Consider the following 23,826-nt stretch of genomic DNA (forward strand, 5'->3'; position numbering starts at 1 on the left):
TTTTTTTTTTTTTTTTTTTTTACAAAATCCTTCATTTTTTTCTTAAATTATTACATAACATTTTGTTTAACTAAACAGAAATTGGTCACAAAATCTAGGAAATTTAAAGTGAAGATCTTGTTTGGACTGATATCTGTCACTTATTGCTTGGATATTGTCAGTTTCTTACGTATTTAGTATTTTATGTATATATAGGAGTGAAGAACAATGTCTGCATTTTATAGTCAGTAGTTCTACATCATGAGAGCAGTGACATGAGACTAGCTCACCGTTGTTGCACCAGTTGTTATTGGTGTATAATATGCAAACACCGCCGCCCTCATCTCCCATCTTGCATTTAAATCCAGCTTCAGGTAGTCCAGTTTGTTCTCCAGGGAGCGGACATTAGAACGCAGGATGGAAGGAAGCGGCGTTCTCTGAGGAGACTGAGGTGATTTGGTGTTTGCAGCTGGCTCTGCAAGTTCTTCTACCAGTCCATGGCCACCAGTGCACTATTCTGGGCTCGTGTGCTGGTGGGGGGCCCAAAAGGCTGAACAAGCTTATTAAGAATGCCCGCTCTGTGGGGGGACTTGACCTGGAGTGCCTGGAAGGCTGAGAAGAGGGTGAAGGACTAAATCTCTTGGATTTTAGAAAATCCCTCTCCCCCATGCATGATTAGCTGTGTCTGATGGACAGCTCGTTCAGTCAGCAGATCAATCTATTTAGAGATCAATGAAGGATTTCTTATCTTATTTTACATTTGGAAACCAAGCTGATGTAGTGTTTTTCTCAATCTTAGGGCCCAGAAAGAAGAACAGAAATAAAACTTTGACAAATCTAAATGTTTCAGTACGCTTTTCAAGTGTTTTCCACTCAATATTCTGCAGTGCAACTATAACCTGATCTGTATATTAGAGATGTTTGCTTTGTGTTATGTGTTTTAATAGTGGGTTTCTCCAAGCTGCTTTGTTGTTCTCTGCTCCTCTTATGAAGTTACTTCAAAGCACTGTGCAATCTGGACATGAAGGGCTTTAGCCAGGCACACTTCCAGGCCTCTTTTCATGTTTGACACTCATTTCTCTGTCTGACAGGCAATGGGACTGGAGTCTGGGCCCCCAAGCGCTAATTACAGGTCACCGTGTCAGCAACAAGAGGCTCTCCCCACTTTTTAAACCACTTTCTGACAACATGATGGTGAAGGAAGGAGCATTATGAATCACATGGGGGGCAATACACAAGAAATGTGTCTTAATAATTGTAGACATAAAGCATGTCTGGATTCAATAGCATCCTTTAAGGACAGATGGTGATCACAGCAACCCAACCAATGATTAATACTTTAACTTGGCTTTTGTGGAACTGATGCATGTTTTCCTGAATGTATTACAACTTGTCAAAACTAGCTTTTATTCTTAAAAAAGAGTTTCCTCCTTTTCTGCCTCTACCTTTTTCTTTTCAGTAGACCAACCAATACTGGACATATATAATGTTTTTTTTTTGTTGCTGTTGTTTTATTTTTTTTATTTTTAACAAAACAAAAACAATCTCAGAACAGTTAATAGGAACAGTGTTAATATTATAATTTATTGAGGTGGATAATAAACTGCCTGGGGTGGCCTGTTTGTTTGTCCTGTGCTCACCCCCCAAATAAATGCATCACAGAACAGTGTTAATGGTTAAAAACTCCAAAGTAGTTGTGGCTTTGTAGACAAAACTATTGAATAAAATAGAATAGAATAGAAAACGCCTATATTGGGGAAATTCACTTCAAATTAATTATACAAGAGCAGACAGTAGAAACAAAAATAAATACTAACATAAGATAATAGTGCAAAAAGCCCTATTTTGTAAAATATCAAAAACATATCAAAACACTACAGCTGGGGAAATTCTTTTAACAGTATTGGACTTCATTAAAATCACTTTAAAGTGACTTTTGAATAATTATATCGTCCTCTGGTATGTTAAATATCTTGATATGTGAGTTCCTCACTCAGCCCTCTCAGAGACTATTTATAAACGTATAGCAATAGTTGGGAAATGACTTAAGTTTACAAAATAAAGCTAAATGTAAAGTGATGGAACTGTAAATACAGAGGTGACAAGGAACAAAGTACAAATACTTTGTTAGGGGCATGTCTCCATTCCAGAAACCTGGAGAACATGATTCTCTTGAGGTTAAATGAAAAATATTGGTCGTTTTTCTGTTAGGCAGGTCCCTTAACATTTTAAAGTTATTAAAAAAGCTTAAACTCAAAGCTGGCTCTGGGTTTAATTGAGCATTTGCATTTTTCTTTTCTTGAAACATTTTATTTACAAATTGTATCTATAATGAGTGCTAAATTCCCCAGGTGTTGATAAAGTGTAACACATTTGATTTATTTCCATATACCAGTTTTCTACAAGTCCTGATAAAAAATAAACAATAAAAGATATAGAGTTTGCTGGTTTAAAATCCCTGTTTTATTATTGAAGGGACATTTGTTTTACTTTTAACGTTTTTACTTAAGTACATTTAGGAGCATGCAGTTTTTACTCAAGTAAGGGAGAAACTTCAACACTTTTACCAAAGTCAAAAGGTACTTTTGCCACCTCTGAGTATATAAAATATATATCCACACAACATTATTCCGCCTGTTATTATTGCCCGTGGATGTTGCCCCCCCCCCCTTCCAGATTTACTGCCCAGCCTCAGGAATGGAATGAGAGGCAGCCGTGGGCGATACCAACTCCACTCTCTGAGGGGGGTGTAAAATTGGCGTTTATCGATAAACGTAGAGAAAAATACGTAAAACGAACTGGGTAATGCACTTTTAGGACACTTGAATGAAACTACTGCTTATATTAAAACGCCTGGGGACAATTACTATGCTTTCAATGGAGCAGGAAACATTAATTCCTTCTCCGGTTCACTCCGTTTGCACCTCCCTCCACCGCATGTACTCCAGAATGCGGCTGCGATAGACTCAGTGTAGAATTCAAGCATTCAGAGGCGGTTGATACATTGTTGCTCCTTTAAACTACTCCAAGTTCTTCTAAAGTGTGGATGTTTTTTGTTTTTTTTCTTCTATTTTGGTTTCTACGCACAATCTTTGGATAATCATTGGTATAAAGGAATAACTATTTCTGTTGGAAGAAGGTGAGTGTTCGCACTTCTCTGCTTCGGTGTTTGAAGCGCCTTTATCCGTTTTTAATCACTCCGCACACGGACTCGGTTTACTACTTTTCCCCTCCTTGTTTCCAGGAATACAGATACATAATATCTGTAACTATATTACTTGAAATAATATCTGTAATACTGGCGGAAAGGGTTACATTTGGACGTTTTCCTACAAGTAAGTGAAGGCAGAAGTTGCTTCATCAGCGGTGATGCTGCCAGGTTATTCCCCGGGAAAGTCGCCCTGAAATATGAGTGTGTTTTCTTTTAGGTGTATTTATATAAAGCAGAACTGTTTAACAGGTAATTATTACTCCAAAGATGACAGCCTATTTTTATTTTTTAAAGCTATATTGGAAAACTGACACTTTTTTTTATTGGTACGTGCCTCTTTCGTGCGCATTTTAATGACAGAAGAAGAAGAGAACTGGTCGTTGTGGTGTAATTACCGTACACCCAACCCTACAAACAAATGGGGTTGCCAGGTATTTAATGGCACCCAGTTATAATCAACCTCTTGCCAATCGTCCCCACGTCTTTTTTGTTTAGTGACTGCTAAAGTTGTTGTCTTAACTCCCAGGAATGCCAACAATTTCCCCCTCTGTTTAATATTATACTGAGGAGAGCTATCAAAACAGGACAGGATGGGAATTCTCTGCTTTCACCGTAAATATGCTGCATACATAGTAGGGCTGCACGATTAATCAAACTTTAATCTTGATCACGATTAATTTAACCAGATCGTCGACAATTTTTTAATTTAAAATACGGGCTCTGCGCTCTGAATTCGGGCTGAACGATTTTGGAAAATAATCTAATTGCGATTTTTTTTCTTTTCCTCAATATTGCGATTGCGATTTAATATGCGATAATTTTTTCAAGGGCCTCTTGTCATGTATTTTTCAATAAACAAGCAATAAGTCAATCTGTTAATAAAAATAAACAATTTCAGATTTATATAAACTTTAAATAAATATGAAATATACATTTTAAAGCACAGATTACAAGAATAAAGCCAAACAAATCTGTGGCTTTAACTCTTCAACATATCTAACTAACTTCAAGTTTCATGAAACATGTGGACTGCACTAAACTTAACAGGACAGTCTATAAATAAATAAAATATCTCTGATTATAATCGTGATTGCAACATCGATCAATATAATCGTGATTATCATTTTGGCTATAATCGTGCAACTCTAGTACATAGAGTAGTTTAAAGCTTGCTTTGTGACAGTACGTCTCTTTGGGATGTGTCAATGAATATTAATGTTACATAATAAGCTCTCTGTGGAGAGGGAGGTAAAAATCTTTCCTTCAGGGCATCTCCACTGAGCAGATACTCTTTAAAAAAAACAAAACAAGCTTTGGCCTGTGATAGGTTTCCTCTACCAACTATGATGCTTTTATTTGATGCAAAAAAAAAATCACTAGGACATGTGAGTTTCATGTACTCTTGACCTGAGGTTTAGTGTCTTATTGAATTACTTTATTGACGAGTAGTAATTTCATTTGTGAGAGCTGAAACTATTTAACTGTATAAGCTTCTGTCCAAGAGCAAATGGCAACAAATCACATTTTCTATTCCCTTTTGTCCCAAATATCTTTTGTTTTTCAACACACCTGCATCTACTCTAACACGTAAAAACAAATTAAAAAGTTAGATAGTAGACGTCCACAAAGATTTGCATATGTATTTGGGGTTCGCATAAGAGAAATAGAACAGAGAAAACATGAACATGAGCTTAAATTTGAAATCTATCCGTTTAATTATGTCATTTGCTTCCTTACATAAGATTAGTTGAGTAAACAAATACATATGATGAGGTAAGATATATGTACAGCCAGTCATTTAAGTCTGAGTCATCCATTTGAATAGCTTTTCAACAGTTTTTGTGCGTTAAATCATTTCTCATTGCTCGTAACAATTAGACTCTTGTTATTACAGAGCATTTTTTTTTTTTTTTTTTTTTTGACAAAGGAATGTTATAGATTTTCCCACGCTGATACTTTTTAAATAAAGCGTTTATTGTCTCTTTAAGCACCACATCCATGTAGACTAGGGTGGTTCACATTTAGATTGTTTAAGCACAAGTTTTCCAAATCTTGCCAGGTCGCATTTTGCCTTGTTCCTATTGACATTTTTAACATCTGTACCAAAAATAGAACATCAGTAAAGGGTGGCACACTTTTTCACTATTTTTATTGCTTAACAGAAGAATGCGCAATTTTCATAGATATCAGAAACTTCAATGACACAAAGGTAAGTATGGACATTAATGGTCTCTCCTGACTGCATTTTTGGTACAGATGTTTACACCTTCATTTAGAAATCTGGTAAAATTTGGTGAAAATGTATTTTGTGAACCACTCTAGTGTAGACAAAACACAAAAACAACAGCAGACACGTTTCCATCAAAATCTTGAAGTAATATTGGAGAAAGGTATTTTATATTATTTGCTTAATTACTATTAGCTCTCTTTGATATAACCTGTTTATAAAGAGAATCAACATTTTTGGCTTCTGCCTCAGACACCAGCCCAGTTAGTCAGGGGTTCTTTTTTTTTTTACTCTTGAAACCCATCCAGCACATATGGCAGGATCATCAGCTGCTCAGCTTTACCCACTGCAGTCAAGCTTTCCATCCAGGTTTCAATTCTAGTAGGAAAATAAAGAGATGGAAGGTAAAGAATGAAAGACACGTGCTGCGCTAGAGGTGCAACAGAGCATGTGAAAAATGTGCAGGTGTTGTGTGCTCAGGAAAAGCCCTGCTGGAGGAGGAAACAAAAAGGAAACGTGGGAACAAAGATGGTCGGTGTGTGCTAGCCAGTGAGTCATTCTGATGTGTGTGCACAGGAATGCGGGACAGGATTGTCCACAATTGTTCAACGCTAGTCAGTAAAACTCGATGCAGGTAATTGGTTTGGCATTGTGTCTAAATTACCGGTACCTTACTACACTGAAATCAATGTGAGCATTTCACCAGGACTGTCACAGCAGAATTTATCAGAGATTATTTAAAGTCAAATGAAGCTTTAAAAGATTTTGAATCCCAAGCATCATGGGTAGAATTCTTCTTATTCAGCTACTGATCAATGATCATACAGGAAGAACTCAGTGTGATATTGAGCTGAAGAAGAAAGTGTCTACAATACTAATTGGTGGTAACTGGAGACATCCTGTTCTATGCATTTTACGTAACTGTCCTTTCACCTTGCAAAGTCTCTCAGGAAGGTTTGGTGTATGTAAAGAGGAATTCTCATTGTGTTTTTAAAAAGGTCGCGTGAACTTAACTCCAAACCTGCTCTGTGTCTGTATTCACAATAATTGAGGATATCCCAATTTACAAAATCCCAACTTGCAAAACATCCAAGTCTAAATATGTATGAAATATTAAATAATGACAACATTTTTTTTAATTACAATTAGGATTTGGGTTTTTGTTAGTAGTTAGGGTTGCTTTTTTGCATTTAATGCAAAAGAAAACGGAGATTTTATCTTCTTTTCTAACTTTAACTATTAGATCAGGTATTTTGTCTGTGAGGGTTGGGAAAAAGGTTACTAACATTTAATTGCAATGCAATTACATATTACGCAATATTATTGGTTGTCATTATTGCATTCTTGTTGTACAGCACTATAGGCTTTTTGCCAAAGTTGGTCAACAGCATTTAGTTCATATTAAGTTTTTTTTTTTTTTTTTATCGTAAGCTACCTAAATGACACAAGCTAGGTGTAATATTTAATAACCTGCATCATATTTTTCACGCAAGTATTGCCAGTGCCTTAACTAAGACCGAAAGAGTAAAAAATGGGGTCAGTTCTTCCAGCATTTGTCTCCTTTTGTCCCTTTTCCTTGTTTTCTTTTGCTCAGCTTTCATGGCCTCCTTTGTGAAGTTTAACCTTCAACCCCCCCTGAGATTTTTATCAGCCTAATTCATTGGCAGCTTTCAGTGTTTCCTCTAGGTGTTTAATGTCTGTTGGTGCTTGTGTTACTCAAAACCAGCTCCTCTCTTGAAATAATAAAAGAAGTTAGCGAGTTTCCTGCTAACATTTTTGTATGGGTTTAATCACAAGACAAAACCTGCCTTTGATTATCTTTCCTCTGTCAGTATAATGCACAACGTTAGGCCAGGGAATCCAGAAATTGAGTTAAATAAAAGGTAAAGATGAAAATGACTAGCACCATATTTCAGGCTTGTGAGTCTCCTCAGGTGTGAGAGTGTAAACAGCAGGAGACAATCCTCCCCCCACTGCTCAAACAGATTCCAATACCCTGACAAACAATTTTGCTTTGCTAAAATGGAAGATCATTACTTGAAACCAAACAACTGGGTATGGTTGGGTTTTGTTATAATTGCAGCTCTGTGTTTTTATAACCCTCTCCTTCAAGGGTGGGTGTGCTATTTCAAGCATACGTAATGGCCGGTTGACGTTTGTGTGGTTTGTAGCGCTGCGATTGCTAGTTTGGAGGGGTACTACTTATGTAAAGTCCAGACCTGAATGTAGGGTGTAGAGGAGCCTCTGCTGAATCTCTTCCAACATGTTTACATTAAGGTGTGTGTGTGTGTGTGTGTGTGTGTGTGTGTGTGTGTGTGTGTGTGTGTGTGTGTGTGTGTGTGTGTGTGTGTGTGTGTGTGTGTGTGTGTGTGTGTGTGTGTGTGTGTGTGTGTGTGTGTGTGTGTGTGTGTGTGTGTGTGTGTGTGTGTGTGTGTGTGTGTGTGTGTGTGTGTGTGTGTGTGTGTGTGTGTGTGTGTGCGTGCGTGCGTGCGTGCGTGCGTGCGTGCGTGCGTGCGTGCGTGCGTGCGTGCGTGCGTGCGTGCGTGCGTGCGTGCGTGCGTGCGTGCGTGCGTGCGTGCGTGCGTGCGTGCGTGTGTGCGTGCGTGCTCTCAGTTTAAGATACAAAATGCTTTTGGGGGGGATTCACTATGATCTGAAATAAAGGGTGCTAAATCCTCACCTCCTATTTTTTTATACTACACTTTTTTGTCATCTCCGCTGTGTTTTGTATCAACATTCAATGCAGCCATGATCTCTGTGTGTGTGTTTGCACCTGCCTGTGGGTCGTACTATTTTCGGCTCATAAAACAGTCACCGAAAACAGTTCCTGGTTTGATGAACTGCATTGCGCTCACTGAATTAATTTATTTGCATTTCCTCCTCCCATTTTTTTGCGCCCCTTGTGAGATCCGCCTGCTTTACATATTCATCAGAGGGAAATGTGCTAAATAGATTGTGGCGCGCTCAACACGCACAGTCCTGATTCCCGCGTGGAGTGACATTTGCCTCAGTGTTTAGGTAATTCTTCCACGTGTAAGTAAACTCTTTAAAAAAAGGAAAGTCTTTGCTCCTTGAATTATTCCCTCTCATATTGTGAGGAAAAATGAACATACACATTGGTCAAACGCTCGCCCCAAGCCCGTCATTCTTCATGACTCACTTCATTAGACGTGAAACAACAAAGGAGTACAAAGTGTTATAAGTAGGTTTGGAGTGTCCGCCTCAAGAGATGAGATTTCACGGGAGTTGTGAGGCTCCTACCCAAAACAACCTTCAATGGAAACACGTTTAAAGCGAAGTTATACTTTGTCAACATTTAGAAATATCATTTTTATTTTGCGAAAATCTGTCAGAAACAAACACACTACCGTGTCCACCATCCCCCTGAAATGGACAAAAGTGTCCGGTAATAAAGCGAAAGTAAGTGTGAGTGCTCCACTCTTTGGACTCTCCCTTATATCATGCAGCTACACAGGCTGAATAAACAACACAAGCTCACACACACACATACAAACACAGACGCTAACAGCAGACGCTGCCCCCGTTTTCAGAGCCGGTAAACTCGGGTCGCTAAGCGGCGCTCAGCTGCTCCACTCCAACCAAGCAACATTTTTGCCATTCGCGCAAAGGTTTTCACCACTGTGCACAAATGCAAATGAAATACTATAAAGCTGTGTCACGTAACGCAAACATGTCTGTGGTGTGGAACTCTTCGGTGTAAATGAGACGGATTAAACAATGCAATGAGACGCATCTACAAAAAGTTTCATCACGACAATTACATCATTGATCGGATCGGTGAATTAAGACATGACAACCGATTACAATAATTGCATGAAATGCAAATTATAGGCCAATCCAATGTAGCCTGTCAAATCGGTTTAAGCCTAATACTTTGCGCCAGATTTGAAATGTCAATCCGTTTGATGCATTTGCGAAACATTCAGCCACATTTTATAGAGAAAAATATTTTTGAGAATGTGGAATGTTGTCCCAAAACATGTAGGTGAGGGTTTAGTCTGTGTCATAGAGCTATTTCCATTTGAGGAGGTGAAGATATCTTAAAATCATTCATTCCATAGCAGTTACGTAGCTGCAAGATTTTGCACCTGATTTGACATGACCATTAGCTACACTTGTGTCATACAGCCATTTTCTTTAAACACAAAAATATTTCCATTTTCATTTTAGGTACAGTATGTCCTTCACTAAGATTGTTTCACTAACATTGTCTTAAAATAAAACCAGTGGGATTTAATTTAATGTAAGAGTCTGGTTAGTTGCTTAATAGCTTGTTTCATGGGTGTTGAGTCTTGGTCAATGTTTGGCTAAAGAAAAAAACGGCCCAGATACCTTGCACAGAGAGCTACAGTATGCTGACTAAGATAAATTTATTATCTTTCTAATCTTAAATTAATAAAATGTTTGAGAAGGTACTAAGTTAAATTGTAATCTTATCCCTTAAATGTTTAGTCTAAGTTCACTGTACTAGTTGTAGTTAATTTAAGCCCTTGGTCAATGGCCACTTATTTTTACTCCTGACTGGATTATGTAACAGCATTGATGCACATGAGAGAATAGTAGATTTGAATGTTTTTATGTGATGAGTATGTTAAATTTTATAAATCTTGAGTTATGTACTATCTGCTGGAGTTTCTATTGTCTAATTACCGGTAATCGCCACAATTCCCCCCGTAGATTAATCAGCAAAAACAACAACAGTGCCAAAGGCAGCGTGTTTTTCCAGCATGGTTAAAGTAGACGAGAATTCTAAAGAACAAATAACTTCTATGCCAGATAATCCTGAGGGCAGGAGTACGTGAGAATAACAGACTTGCATATCGTGCTGTTCTTCTCTCTGAGATTAGGCTTAAAGGCTAAAAACACACATCGAAGGATGCACATGTGCTGAAAAGAGATTAGTTTAACCAATATACGTTTTAGAATGCAAGTACTTTATTCACTGTTACCTACTTGTTCCTCCAGCCTATTAGTTACAGAAAAACAACCTTAAACAAGTAAATAAATTACTGCTAAAAACTGTTTGTTTATTGTGCACGTGCAGCTAATGGAAATTATAGCAACACCTTTTTCTTTTCTTTTATGACCAATGCACACGTGGTAAGAATAAAATCCCGCAGCAAAGAGGTGTAACCTTGGTGACGTATTTTTCTGTTTGACTTTTAACGGCTTCATAAACAGTGAAGGCTACCTGTAGCAGCAGCATGGGGGCTACTGCTGATGGTTTTCAGAAGCTTTCAGAGGATTGTGGGCACATGGTGAAGTCCGCCGTGCAGCTCGTTGTGTGCATCAGGAATCAAAGGCTGCCATTGTTGGAATGAGAAGCAGATGTTAGTAAGGAATTCTCTGACTACGGCAATAAAAAAAAGTTTTTAATGCGTACATACATTCCCTCCCTCTTCATTCTTGCGTTTTGTCGAACATTTGATCTTTTTTATTGCTTTACTTTTGAAAGAAGTTACAAATCTGCAGTCAAATGGAAATGGAGACTATAGTAAATGTTGGTGGTTTTTGACTTTCTTTTTTAAGCAGGTGAGGTTTAACTGTACACATCTTCAACCAAAACACATTTGACGTTGATAAGGGAGGGACTTCGTTAAAGTGTGATGTGCAGCTGGGAGTGAGGCGACACTGGAAGGTTAGGTGTCATTCCCGAATGAAGTGTTTGCCACGTTGACTGAATCCCTGTTTTTAGAAATGCAGGATAAAGCTCAGTTGCCTGTTCATTGTGTGCATTGTGTGTGTGTGTGTGTGTGTGTGTGTGTGTGTGTGTGTGTGTGTGTGTGTGTGTGTGTGTGTGTGTGTGTGTGTGTGTGTGTGTGTGTGTGTGTGTGTGTGTGTGTGTGTGTGTGTGTGTGTGTGTGTGCGTGCGTGCGTGCGTGCGTGCGTGCGTGCGTGCGTGCGTGCGTGCGTGCGTGCGTGCGTGCGTGCGTGCGTGCGTGCGTGCGTGCGTGCGTGCGTGCGTGCGTGCGTGCGTGCGTGCGTGCGTGCGTGCGTGCGTGCGTGCGTGCGTGCGTGCTCTCAGTTTAAGATACAAAATGCTTTTGGGGGGGATTCACTATGATCTGAAATAAAGGGTGCTAAATCCTCACCTCCTATTTTTTTATACTACACTTTTTTGTCATCTCCGCTGTGTTTTGTATCAACATTCAATGCAGCCATGATCTCTGTGTGTGTGTTTGCACCTGCCTGTGGGTCGTACTATTTTCGGCTCATAAAACAGTCACCGAAAACAGTTCCTGGTTTGATGAACTGCATTGCGCTCACTGAATTAATTTATTTGCATTTCCTCCTCCCATTTTTTTGCGCCCCTTGTGAGATCCGCCTGCTTTACATATTCATCAGAGGGAAATGTGCTAAATAGATTGTGGCGCGCTCAACACGCACAGTCCTGATTCCCGCGTGGAGTGACATTTGCCTCAGTGTTTAGGTAATTCTTCCACGTGTAAGTAAACTCTTTAAAAAAAGGAAAGTCTTTGCTCCTTGAATTATTCCCTCTCATATTGTGAGGAAAAATGAACATACACATTGGTCAAACGCTCGCCCCAAGCCCGTCATTCTTCATGACTCACTTCATTAGACGTGAAACAACAAAGGAGTACAAAGTGTTATAAGTAGGTTTGGAGTGTCCGCCTCAAGAGATGAGATTTCACGGGAGTTGTGAGGCTCCTACCCAAAACAACCTTCAATGGAAACACGTTTAAAGCGAAGTTATACTTTGTCAACATTTAGAAATATCATTTTTATTTTGCGAAAATCTGTCAGAAACAAACACACTACCGTGTCCACCATCCCCCTGAAATGGACAAAAGTGTCCGGTAATAAAGCGAAAGTAAGTGTGAGTGCTCCACTCTTTGGACTCTCCCTTATATCATGCAGCTACACAGGCTGAATAAACAACACAAGCTCACACACACACATACAAACACAGACGCTAACAGCAGACGCTGCCCCCGTTTTCAGAGCCGGTAAACTCGGGTCGCTAAGCGGCGCTCAGCTGCTCCACTCCAACCAAGCAACATTTTTGCCATTCGCGCAAAGGTTTTCACCACTGTGCACAAATGCAAATGAAATACTATAAAGCTGTGTCACGTAACGCAAACATGTCTGTGGTGTGGAACTCTTCGGTGTAAATGAGACGGATTAAACAATGCAATGAGACGCATCTACAAAAAGTTTCATCACGACAATTACATCATTGATCGGATCGGTGAATTAAGACATGACAACCGATTACAATAATTGCATGAAATGCAAATTATAGGCCAATCCAATGTAGCCTGTCAAATCGGTTTAAGCCTAATACTTTGCGCCAGATTTGAAATGTCAATCCGTTTGATGCATTTGCGAAACATTCAGCCACATTTTATAGAGAAAAATATTTTTGAGAATGTGGAATGTTGTCCCAAAACATGTAGGTGAGGGTTTAGTCTGTGTCATAGAGCTATTTCCATTTGAGGAGGTGAAGATATCTTAAAATCATTCATTCCATAGCAGTTACGTAGCTGCAAGATTTTGCACCTGATTTGACATGACCATTAGCTACACTTGTGTCATACAGCCATTTTCTTTAAACACAAAAATATTTCCATTTTCATTTTAGGTACAGTATGTCCTTCACTAAGATTGTTTCACTAACATTGTCTTAAAATAAAACCAGTGGGATTTAATTTAATGTAAGAGTCTGGTTAGTTGCTTAATAGCTTGTTTCATGGGTGTTGAGTCTTGGTCAATGTTTGGCTAAAGAAAAAAACGGCCCAGATACCTTGCACAGAGAGCTACAGTATGCTGACTAAGATAAATTTATTATCTTTCTAATCTTAAATTAATAAAATGTTTGAGAAGGTACTAAGTTAAATTGTAATCTTATCCCTTAAATGTTTAGTCTAAGTTCACTGTACTAGTTGTAGTTAATTTAAGCCCTTGGTCAATGGCCACTTATTTTTACTCCTGACTGGATTATGTAACAGCATTGATGCACATGAGAGAATAGTAGATTTGAATGTTTTTATGTGATGAGTATGTTAAATTTTATAAATCTTGAGTTATGTACTATCTGCTGGAGTTTCTATTGTCTAATTACCGGTAATCGCCACAATTCCCCCCGTAGATTAATCAGCAAAAACAACAACAGTGCCAAAGGCAGCGTGTTTTTCCAGCATGGTTAAAGTAGACGAGAATTCTAAAGAACAAATAACTTCTATGCCAGATAATCCTGAGGGCAGGAGTACGTGAGAATAACAGACTTGCATATCGTGCTGTTCTTCTCTCTGAGATTAGGCTTAAAGGCTAAAAACACACATCGAAGGATGCACATGTGCTGAAAAGAGATTAGTTTAACCAATATACGTTTTAGAATGCAAGTACTTTATTCACTGTTACCTACTTGTTCCTCCAGCCTATTAGTTACAGAAAAACAACCTTAAACAAGTAAATAAATTACTGCTAAAAACTGTTTGTTTATTGTGCACGTGCAGCTAATGGAAATTATAGCAACACCTTTTTCTTTTCTTTTATGACCAATGCACACGTGGTAAGAATAAAATCCCGCAGCAAAGAGGTGTAACCTTGGTGACGTATTTTTCTGTTTGACTTTTAACGGCTTCATAAACAGTGAAGGCTACCTGTAGCAGCAGCATGGGGGCTACTGCTGATGGTTTTCAGAAGCTTTCAGAGGATTGTGGGCACATGGTGAAGTCCGCCGTGCAGCTCGTTGTGTGCATCAGGAATCAAAGGCTGCCATTGTTGGAATGAGAAGCAGATGTTAGTAAGGAATTCTCTGACTACGGCAATAAAAAAAGTTTTTAATGCGTACATACATTCCCTCCCTCTTCATTCTTGCGTTTTGTCGAACATTTGATCTTTTTTATTGCTTTACTTTTGAAAGAAGTTACAAATCTGCAGTCAAATGGAAATGGAGACTATAGTAAATGTTGGTGGTTTTTGACTTTCTTTTTTAAGCAGGTGAGGTTTAACTGTACACATCTTCAACCAAAACACATTTGACGTTGATAAGGGAGGGACTTCGTTAAAGTGTGATGTGCAGCTGGGAGTGAGGCGACACTGGAAGGTTAGGTGTCATTCCCGAATGAAGTGTTTGCCACGTTGACTGAATCCCTGTTTTTAGAAATGCAGGATAAAGCTCAGTTGCCTGTTCATTGTGTGCATTTGTGTGTGTGCGTTTGTGTGTGTGTGTGTGTGTGTGGGTGTGTGTTGCTTTTGATGGACTTAGGCATTGCGTCAGCAGTGAAAGGGGGATGGAAAGCAGCAGTAATGTCATTATCCAGCACTCAGTGTCCACTTCATTTCTTCTTCTTCTTTTGTCTTGGTTATTAATGTGTTGCAACCATCTTGAATAGGTGAATATTGCCAACTACTGTACATGTTTTATTGCACTACTTTAAAGCACTTCTCCATCCGACATCGTCCACTTCATTTCATGAGCATCCTGTCTTTTAAACCTGTTAGTACGGTTATCCACAGGTATTTGTAGGTTGATCATGGATCACCGATTTAAAAAAAAAAAAAAAAAAAAAGCCTGACCTGCCGATTCCGATTTTGGCCGATCTCAATTTATTTCAATAACAGAGTATACGCCTTGAATGTTCCAATCTTATTTGATTGTAAAACATTGAATAACCGTGAAACAATACTAACACATTGTTTTAACTGCACATGAGGTAGTTATTTCAGATATAAATGCAAAGTTTAGAACATAGCTGTCCAAAATACTAAATTATATCACATTTAGTCTTTCATTTTTCACATTTTAAAAACAAACAAAACTTGTGCAACAGGTTACACTGCAGACCTGTTTTGAGTTCTTTGACAAAAATAAAATGCACAACAATATTTTGGTTTTACACAGAAAGAAAATTAGAAAATCACAGGGTTTCAATAGAGTGTAGTGGAAAAATAGAAAATGTCCAAATGCAGCAGCTTTGTGGATATTTCAAATGTAAAAATATTAATCTAAAAATAACTTCAACAGTGTACAGGAAAAAAGCTCCTAAAGGTCAAACATTCTACAGAAATAATAAAGTGCATCATGTGTAACTTTTTTAAAAGTCAACAGGTAATGACAGAATGAACATGGCACAGGTTAGTTGTTCTCAGAGACTTATTTCAGTCACTTATACATTAGTGGAAGGTTTTACTTTGTATCCAAAGCTGTGAACTCTATTATTTGCCTCGTAGTTTCTTTGCGCTTTTCATTGCTGACAGCGGCCAACTGGCTCTTTGCTCTGCTAGCTTTAGCATTAGCTTGATTGCTAGCCTCAAATACTGCACACTTAGCGGTGTGGTGGTTTCTTAAAAGGTGAATGAGGTAACACTTTGTTTGCAGCTCCACCAAAACTTATTTCCTCGTTACAGGAATCACAAATTGTGATCTATTGCTAGGCTAATCGTGCTTCAGCAGACACACGCACGCACATGCAGATGCACACATGAGCTGGTGGGCGGGGCCTGTCAGGCAGCTCACAGCAGAAGGAGACAGTGGCTGATTTTAAGACAGACTTTAAGACCTTTGCGGAGATAAAAAAAGATAGGCGGAAAGGATAAGTTTCATACGCAAGGATCGGCCGATCGATTTCTAATGGGAACATCAGGCCTAAAGAATGTGTTGTCAGGTATCGCACGACTGAAGAAACTAAATGCTATACAGCATTTTCTTTAAAAAAAACACCACTGTCAATACATTTTGATAAAACATGGAGATCTATTTTCACTGCGTTGTCCAGGATGTACCCCTACCTAATGCCCAATGAGGGCTCCAGCAGACCCCCGCGATTCTGATAAAAGGAGCAAGCGGGTCAGAAAATGGATGGTTGACCTGCAGGCTGCGGGGCAGAGGGGAGGAGCTTGCATTAAACAACTCAAAGTTAGTATTAATAACATGTGTGCCAAGCTTTATTATTTGTATACTGTACGTCCGAAATAGTGGGTTTGTTTTATTTAGCGAATAAAACATAATGTAAAAAAATAAAAATAATAATATATATATATTTTTTAAATAATCTTTTTTTTTTCAATTAAGTTATTTTTGTAATCATTGGGTGTTAGGGATGTAACGATTAATCGTAAGGCAGTTAAAAATCGATTCATAGGTATCACGGTTGATATCGATTTTCTGAAAATTGAATCGCAGTACTTTTTTTAACCAGCAGATCCACAAGTGTAGGCGGCGGGCGGAGTCTGCTAATACTTTCTTTCTGGCTGCCTTCTACTCTTAAATATGTTAATAAATGATTCCTTACCCCTTTAGCACCGAAAGAATATCTGTAATATTACTTGAATATCTGTAAAAGTCACGCTTTTCTATTAGTTCTGTCTGCTAGCATAGCTTCTCTTCTTCACTGCAAGATATCTGCATGCCAACCGACCACTGTGTTACCAGCACCCTCTGCTGGTCCAAACAAATATGACGTAATTTTTTTTTTTAAAAAGTCCAATTGTTAAGGCACAAAATACATTTTCAGTTGCACTTTTAAAAAGAAAAAGAACTATTATGGAGTTTTGCATTGTTTATTTTAGAACCAGAATTTAAATTAATAGGCTTCATTTTCATTTGTATTATTCCTTTATTTATTTCATTCAAGATTTATTTTTAGTTAAATTGCATTGTTTCGAATAGTTTATCAAGGATTTGACAATGAAAAATAAAAGGAAAATAGTATCGTATTTTCTATTTCTCTAATTTGTCTACAGTCCCATTTTGTAAAATAAATCGTGAGAGAATCGTATCGTGAACCCAGTATCGTGAATCGAATCGTATCGGGAGTTGAGTGAATCGTTACATCCCTATTGGGTGTAATAATCAACATTGTAATTCAATTACAATTTTGCTGCTACTTTGCTTTCTTGTCATCATCTGATCTAGAGATTACAGGAACAGTTCATTCAAGGTGATGGTCCACTATTTTGTCCGACCGTTGCGTTGCATTGTGTCACAAACACAGTGTTACCAGATTCGTGGTTCGTGTTTGGGCTGTTTTTATTAGAATGGGCGGGTTCTAAAATGTGATTGGGCCGGAAATTGATAATCTGATCTGGCAACACTGATTCCTGATTTTACTTGTGACGTCACAAATGTAGAAAATTTGAAACTGAGCAATTTTCTTTGTGTTATAAGCGTTACACACACTACAAATAAACTATGGATCGGAAATTTCCCACCGGTGAATTACGCTGGTATTAGAACTCGATACTGATACTGGATAGGCCCCATCTTTAGTTTTAATTAGTGATGCACCGAAATGAAAATTTGTGGTCGAAGCTGAATAAAATATAAACGCTTGGTCTATTACCGAATAATACCGAATATTGAATGCTGTTGTTAAGTTTTTCACTTTGAGTTTTTAACAAAGTTTTTCATTTATATTAGCCCTTCAAATAAAACAAAACATGCATTCCAAAAAAAACTAAAGTGCATTAAAGGGGAGGTATGATGAAAAAAATCACTTTATTAATGGTTTTGCTACAGTGATATACATCCTTTTAGCCTCATTCAGTGGGACAAAGTTGAAAAAGTTCAGTTTCCTCCCTCCCTTGTTATTCCACATTTTGTAAAAACAAAGTTAGCTCCATATGGGCGAGTTGGATTTTGCCCACGTTGGTAGGTGATGTCATCTAACACGCCTCCTAGAATGTGAGCTCCTCCCTCTCCAACTATCTAACAGCTAAAACAAACACTGCTGTTTAATACAGAATATATATTATTCTTTTTTGCCATATATGTAAATGCAAACTGCACTACTGGACGCCCAAACTGCAATACTTTTTCTGCTGCCGATCGTGTTGGGAGTCACTGCTTGGACCCATTGTTTACACGCATCAGCTGTTAGCACTCCGTGCTAATGCTACACCAGCCTATGCAGCGAGACCCGACATTGCTTGTCAACTGAGGAGGAAACGATGAGAATGTTTACGGATTCGTGGCTCACAGCGCTAACAACGGAGTCGGTTGTGGAAGTGGACGGCTTCCAACTTTTACGCGGTGACGGAGAGTAAGGAGAGAGTCTGGTTGTGTTAGTGTGTGGAAAGGAGGAGCTGTTGCTGCTGGTTCTGCAGTAACTCGCACACACTTTTCTGACTGCACGTTGTTTGATTGCGTCACACGCTACTATTCGGCCTTGCTTTTAACTCACTAAACCGAAGGCCGAATGTGGCCTGTATCTGTTCACATGCCTATTGGTAATAATGGTTTTATTGCAATGCCATGTTTTTGTAGCTCATTTCCAGTCTAAAATAAAGTTCAATTATACTATTCCTGCCCCTAGTGCCTCTACCTTAGACCTTAGAGAAGGTATGCTCAATTTGCTTACCCAGCTGTCCAGGAATGATATTATTAATATTAATGACTGTTTTGTGCAGACGTTTTACCTGTTTCACACAAAATTACTACAAAACCAAGAACATATACGAAAGTACTGTAAAGACATACAAAATTACACAAAATGACAGAAAAATACACAAAATAACAACAAGAAAAGAAAAAAATATTACAAAAACCCACCATGACTTAAAAAACATGAAAAAGACAGAAAAAATTTGCCATATTGACTAGAAAATCTACAACATGAATTTAAAAACACACAAAATTGTGCTTTCAAGCTTGTATTATTGCTCAGATTGGTCATTCTTCTTAATGCTGACTTGAATGTTGATAATGTGGTCCTCAGATCAGAAAATCACATGTGGCCCCTTCTGTGATAGAAGTGGCCTGCTTTTGGGTTTTCTTTTTAAAGTCAAATCTTGATATTCTACCAAAACATTGGTGACAGTATCCATGCATATAACTATTTACATTTCAGGAAGTTAATTCAGGATTTCTATTTGTCGTTACTCTTTAATCCAAATAGAGTTGTCAGTACAAACAGGCTTATAGTTTATATTCTGTTTGTTAATTTTTTTTATCATTGCCACAGGAGAAGCTTTTGTTATGTGTACTTTGACATTATAGTACTGCAGGAGAATTACAGGTGCATAAAAGTAGTTGTAGTAGTATGGTATTATGTTGGTATGAAGCAAAACATTTACTCGCCCGTAAATCAATGTGGATTTACCATGTTGTTTGTGGATAATCTACAACTACTAACTTCTCCTAGCTAAAGAAAGTAAATTTCAGCAAACGTAATTTATCCAGTGCTTTCTTATGTTACCAATGCTTTTTGAAGAGATAATGTACAGCTTTGTATTTATAATCAACCTGCAGAATTCCCACATCTTAGCTTTTCTGTTGTAGAGTGAGAGTGTATCCTTTTGTTAGTCACTGTGCATAGCAGTACAGATGAGATTCATCAGCAGCAGCAGTCCAGAGAGCAGTCGCGGTCATGGCTCATCAGCTGTTTTTGCTGAGTAGCTGGTTGCCAGCTCTGCATCCAGTGACTGGATAAAATGAGAACCGATGCAGTGTGTGTTCTATCTGTGTGTATTTATGGATGCTTCACTCACATCCCCATTGTTTCCTCCTAACAGCTGATGTGTGTAAACAATGCGTCCATGGCTCCAAGCAGTGACCCCCAACATGATCGGCAGCAGAAAAAGTAGTGCAGTTTGCATTTATATATATGGCAATAAAGTATAATATATATTCTATATTAATCCGCAGTGTTGTTTTAGCTGTTAGATAGTTGGAGAGGGAGGAGCTTACATTCTAGGAGGCGTGTTAGGTGACGTCACCTGCCAACGTGGGCAAAATCCAACTGGCCCGTTTAAAGCTGACTGAATAACAAGGGAGGGAGGAAATCACTGTAGCAAAAACATTATGAAGTGATTTTTTTCATCATACCCTTTAATGCACTTTAGTTGTTTTTTTGGAATGCATATTTTGTTTTATTTGAAGGGCTAATATAAATGAAAAACTTACTGGAATATCTAAAAAATGTCAGAATTTTCAATAAACATTTACTTTCTTTAAAAAACACGACTAAAATTTATTCTAGGCTATTTATGCACTATTAAAAGAAATAGTGAAAAACCGCATTCGATATTTGGTATTATTCGGTATTCGGCCAAGCCTTTATATTTTATTCGGCTTCGACCTCAAATTTTAATTTTGGTGCATCCCTAATTTCTACTGAATAAGATTTTGTGTTAGATCAGACTAAATTAGCTGAACAAGCTAATATTTTAGGTTTTTATATATATGTCTATTTCTTTTGTAATATGATTACTGTTGGATTTAGTGATATGATATAAATAAAGATAATAGTGATACATTTGTTTGGTTACCTTAATGACTGGATATTGACACACATACCTTGTTTAAAAGTATGAAATAGCCACAAAGTGAGGAAAAGATGAATAATAAATTGTGATAATTGTTAATATCGTAATAATCGTTAATTAATTGAATCGTAGCACCCTGAATCGAAATCGAATCGTGAGGTCCCTTAGATGGCACACCGCTAAAAGTAAGGCAGTAACAAAGATAAAACAAAAAACTACTTTAGCTTTACTTCACTAATTTTGGACCTGAAAGAGTTATACATTTCAGAATTTTCTGCACCGGCAGCGCTCGCTCGCGCACCGCGCCCCTTATGCTGTGAAAAATTCCTCGTGAGAACCTTGGTAGTAACTGTTTGACATTAGCTGCATTTCCATTACCCTTGTAAATGCGCAAAATCGAAATAGTGCAATTAAAACTGGTAAAGGAAACACCTGAAGTTTGAAAAAACACTCAAATATTGCTAAAAGATTTTTACGAGGAGGAATTTCAGGCGTTTCAATAATGAAATGTGTCGCAAAAGCGCTATGGAAACACTTTTTCCGCAAATACACATCACAGAACATGACGTACATGGTCACATGACGTGAGGTACCTGGTCACATGACCACTTCTCTCCAAGAAAGCATGACGCGTTACATGTGGACAAAAAAGGAGATCGGGCCATTTCTTAGCATTATAGTTTAATTACTGCCACATTAAACATGAAACAATAAAGGAATGCAGTGTTATAAGGTTCAGAGTGTCCTTCTTTCTGCAGCGAAGTCCCGCAGGATGAGATTTCACGGAAGTTGCGAGGCTTCAACAACCTTCAATGGAAACACGTTAAAAGTGCTATTATACTTTTTCGACATTTAGAAATATAGCTTTTATTTTGCAAAAATCTGTAATGGAAACGCGGCTTGTATCTAGTTAGTTTTGTCTGTTTGCAGGTGCAAACGAAATCAAACTGAACTAAACTAAAGCAAATAACAGTTTTCAGCAATTTTTTAGCTGATGAAACAGTGTCACAGAACTTTTCAATGTAAAAATACTGTATATTATAGATTTTTAATGGGAGCAAATACTATGGCGTGAATATGGCCTAAGGAAGGTTTTCAGTTCAGACCCCTCATGACTTTGTTTGACAAGAGCACCTTTCAACAGGAAGAAGTGATAATGTAAGATTGATTGATTCTTTCTATTCTTTTGTCTGGTGTGAGAAATTTCACACTCTCACTCTGTCCCAGGTCTGAACTCCAGCTATGAGTTACTACAGCAGAGTTTAAGAGGCGTTTGTTCACAGTGGCCTTTACTACCGTGTGTGCGTGCGTGTGCGCGAGATAATGAAATAGAAATGACAGCTCTCTACATGTAAATTTGGGGCCTTGTCTTGTCAAATTAAATTCAAAGGACTCTCAAACAGCAGGATTCAGCAATCATCTTAGGTGATGTTTGCCCCTTGAAATCCTTATCTATCTTATCTGAACAGGGTCGGGGGTTCACAGCTAATCTGCTGTATCCTGTGAGTTTGTTCTTCTCCTGCACTCACCTAATCCTCCCCACATGGTCTGGGGGTGCCAATCCCAGTTCACATCAGGTGCAAGGGCCAGACACCAGTGTCCTTTTCATTTTTCATTATTGTAGTATCTGCACAAATCAAATTATGAACGTAGTTGAGAACATGCAATCTCCCAACATAAAGGTCCCAGGTCTATACACTATGAGTCAAACCCAGGGCTTTCTGACTTTGAGAAGTGTTTTAAAGAGCCGATATCCGATGTATCTGCCGATATATCGACTGATATATAAAATAAGAACATACGTCAGTTATAGGGATGTAACGATTCACTCAACTCCCGATACGATTCGATTCACGATACTGGGTTCACAATACGATTCTCTCACGATTTATTTTTCAAAATGGGACTGTTGACAAATGATGATTGAAAAATATTCCTTTATTTTTTTGGTGGAAAAAACTAGAAGATACTGCACTATTTTCCTTTTATTTTTCATTGTCAAAAAAATCCCTTGATAAACTATTCAAAACAATGCAATTTAACTAAAAATAAATCTTGAATGAAATAAATACAAATGAAGAAGAAGCCTAATAATTTAAATTCTGGTTCTATAATAAACAATGCAAAACTGCATAATAGTTCTTTTCATTTTTAAAAGTGCAACTGAAAATGTATTTTGTGCCTTAACAATTGGAATTAAAAAAAAAAAACAGTCTGCACTGTATTTACATCAGATATTTGTTTGGACTAGCAGAGGGTGCTGGTGACCCAGTGGTCGGTTGGGATGCAGGTATTTTAGCAGTGAAGAAGAGATGCTATGCGCTAGCAGACAGTTAATAGAAAAACGTGACTTTTACAGATATTCATGTAATATTAGATATTCTTTCGGTGCTAAAGGGGTAAGGAATCATTTATGAACATGCTTAAGAGTAAAAGGCGGCCAGAAAGAGAGTAGTAGCAGATTCCGCCCGCCGCCTCAGCATTTGGACAAGAGAAGGATAAATATATAGCGCTGCTGTTTAAAAAAAGTACTGCAATTCAATTTTCAGAGAATCGATGTGAACCATGATACCTATGAATCGATTTTTAACTGCCTTACGATTAATCGTTACATCCCTAGTCAGTTACATATTATAGCCTGAACGGTTCATCATCCGAGCTACTAACCAATGTCGATTAATCGGTGATAGCTCAAATCGGCCTGATTCATCAGACTTACTGATAAATGGGTAAGGCTCTACTCGTGTTAACCACTGTGGTGCCCATATTCAGGCACTTCAATATTATTTAAGTTAATGTTTAGAGTGTTTTGAATCTCATTTGATCCACAGTGAGTAAAAATACATTAGACACTAAGATGAAAACACTTAGACTGGTGTTTTACGAGCAGTGACGTGCCGTAACCACGAGGGTTGGGTAGGCACGTTGCAAATCGAGACCACCAATGACAATTTCATATGTTTCTGCTGACAAGTGTTAATTCAATTCAAATCAATTTTATTTGTATAAAGCAATTTCCAACAAAGTCATCTCAATGCGCTTATCAAAATATAAAATTCATAATAAGAAAGAAAAAACCCAATAAGATCCACATGAACAAGCATTTAGCCATCTAACAAAATCAATATCATAAACACCATTAAAGAAACATAAACAA

The 23,826-nt window shown here is 38.0% G+C and overlaps 1 protein-coding gene across 1 annotated transcript in view; it reads left to right on the forward strand.

Moving 5' to 3' along the window:
• Nucleotides 1-2,961: 2,961 nt before the first annotated feature.
• frmd6 (FERM domain containing 6) overlaps nucleotides 2,962-23,826 on the forward strand; it is a 46,503-nt gene continuing 25,638 nt past the window's right edge. Inside the window, exon 1 of the mRNA XM_028438685.1 lies at nucleotides 2,962-3,118. The gene's annotated coding sequence lies outside the window, so the exon portion shown is untranslated. The remainder of the gene's footprint in view (nucleotides 3,119-23,826) is intronic.

This window comes from Gouania willdenowi, chromosome 22 (genome assembly GCF_900634775.1).
Source record: "Gouania willdenowi chromosome 22, fGouWil2.1, whole genome shotgun sequence".
Taxonomy (NCBI): Eukaryota; Metazoa; Chordata; class Actinopteri; order Blenniiformes; family Gobiesocidae; genus Gouania; species Gouania willdenowi.